Below are 2734 nucleotides of genomic sequence, written 5' to 3' on the forward strand. Positions count from 1 at the left end.
TTTCTGTTAGAGGGAAGAGCTGGTGAGAGGTCACTGACAGATCATTTCGTTCTCTAGTTACCCAGTGTGACTGTGCCTCTGAATCACTCGGGAACTCTTTAAAAATACAGATTTCTGCACTCTGCCTTCAGACCTCAGATTGCAACAAGACCTGCGACTCTGCGCATTTAACATGTTCCTCAGATTATTGAGGTGGCACCGGGGCCGGGAACTGCGCTTGGAAGCTGGCGTCCATTCCATTGCATAATTTGAGATACTAAGACCCAGCATGGGACATGCCAGAGGCAAGTCACTTGGACCCTAATTTGGGCTTTGTGATGTGAACCCAGAGCTTTTTCTTACTGTCCGGAGTGCCTCTGGTCACATTCTCAAAACGAGCCAAGGAGGCTGGCCCAGGGACTGACTTACTGTGGGTTTCTCCAGCTTTTGGTTTCTTTGTTGGACCCAAATTAAGACACTGGATGGCACTCATTTCCGGGGCTCAGGCAAGATGGGAAATCAAGAGCTGAAATCTTAAAGGGGAAAGGAATCTGAAACAGGCTGTCCTGCAGGCCAGATGGGGTTTTCCAGAGATGATGTCAGCTGCTCCGGGCATGACATCACACATTCAGCTCCTCCTGATTCAGGCTACCTGTGCTTTCCATTTCAGAACAGGTAGGAAGGGCCTGGCTTCAGGAGAAGATGGGGAAGGCCTAGGTGTGGCAAAAGGCACCAGACTCCAGGAAGGGCCACACTTGCCAGCACCATGAAGGAAGAGGAAGCACCACTTGCCACTAGGGGATTTATGTTAACCCCCTGGAACACTTCCTGAACCTCTCTTCCATCTCTCCTTAATCTCTCACCCTGGAGCAATTTGCGACAAGGTATTCATTGTTCCTTTTCCTCTCCCTACCTCCCACTTCCACTACCTATTATTAGGTCTCCCTCCTTTCTTTTCTTTTTCCCCTGAAATGGCATTTGTGTTTGTAGTCAATGTCCTGGGTTTGAATCCCAGGGCAGCACCCCCAGGAGTTCTCTGACCTAGCTGGAGTCAAGCCCCTTCTCTGAGCCTCAGCTTCCTTTCCTTTAAAAAGGGGGGATAATATCTATTTTCTCAGTCTGTGAGGCTACAACACTATCACATAGATACTTCATAATAGAAGATGTTTTCTCAGAAACACTAGATCATGTGAGTAATAAGTGAGTGGACTGGAGGGATTCGAATAAATATATTTTTGTTGAACTGAATTGAGGCACCTAAAAAAAAATTAAAGTGGAAAGCACTTAAGAAATCTTTGGGTCTTAATGATTTTCCAGTTCAACTGAACTGTTTACAGTATTTCAAAATGATAAGGGAAATCACATACTTACTCTTGATAAAGTCTCAAGTTTCTTTACTTTTGTCTGGAAATTGTATCAACTCAAAGAGATAACACAGTTATCACCTACTGTCCCGCAGTTCTGATTGGCAGTTACCTGGGTCTTTGATAAGTTCTTTTTAATGGTAAAATAATTAGTGAAGGGCAGATTGAATGTTGGAAAACATTAATCTTGTCCAACCTGTAATTTCTTAAACAGAGAAACTGAGGTTTAAAGAAGGAAGTAGCTTGCTAGCCACACAGCTAGTAGAACTGGCTCTAACATTCCAGATTTTCCCCTGGATTTTAGTTACTTCCGTCTCTTCCGCTGGGGAAAAGGGGAATCTAGAATCAAAGAAGTTGAGGGGTTTGGATCGGCTGGTGCAGAAATAAAGTGACTCATCAACTTGTTGTTGCCCTTTCTCAGTTGACTCATTCGATAAATATTTACTGACCACACTATTGGGGCTTAGAGGAGAAGGAACAGACAAACATTCCTGACGTAAAGCCGAGTCAGGGTCTGCTCCCACCTATCACTTACTAAGAGATTGTGCCTACCCCCCCATTAGAATACCCACGTTACAAAATACTCACTACTCTGGTTGTGTCTGAGGATTCGGATCATTTCATTTGACAATGCCCAAGTGTTCCTGGCATCCAGCAGGCAGGAAATCAGTGCTGTGGGAAACACCCGAATTCTAATCCTGATTGCCGCTAACTCAGTATCTCTAGTTGCTTTCCTTCTCTGGCCCTTAGTTCAATCTGTAAACTAGGGAGAGTGGCGAAATCAAGTGTGGAATGGCTGGAAGTTTCATATATTTTTAAAAAATATTTATTCATGCAAACAAGAACTGGGGTACAGGCCAGAGGTGGGTGGGGCGAGAGGATTCACCAGAGACAGAGTGGGGAACGGAATAGGCAGATTGACCAAAGTACACTGCTGAGGGGAGCAGCGGGCGAGCCAGGAGAGGTCTGCTGCGCCATGTGGGTAGCTCCTTGGCTGGGGCTCGAACCCGTGCTGCAGTGGCTGCGACTTGCTTCATAGGTTGCATCTTTACACCCAGCGCCACCAGGGAGGCCCTGGAAGGTTCATATTAAATTACTCCAGAGTTTAACTAAAAAAAAATAGACATGAGGAAACTAGACTGAAAACAGAGTCAACGTTCATCATCTCGTTAAATCCCAAACACCTTTCCCTGGTCCTCGGCCTCCCGCTCACTTCCCCAGCCGTCCTCGTGTTCCTCAAGACTCCCCTCTAGAGGGCAGTCATGCTCTACGGCTCTCTCGCCTCACTTCCGGTCGCCTTCATTCTTCCCTCTGCGCATGTGCGCACGTCACTCCCCGGTGCCCTCGCCTCGCGTTAGGTGGCTCTCAGGAGACTGCGGCCAGTACGCCTG

This window comes from Talpa occidentalis, unplaced genomic scaffold (assembly GCF_014898055.3).
Source record: "Talpa occidentalis isolate TD23 unplaced genomic scaffold, MPIMG_talOcc4v2.1 talOcc4.10, whole genome shotgun sequence".
NCBI classification, from domain to species: Eukaryota; Metazoa; Chordata; class Mammalia; order Eulipotyphla; family Talpidae; genus Talpa; species Talpa occidentalis.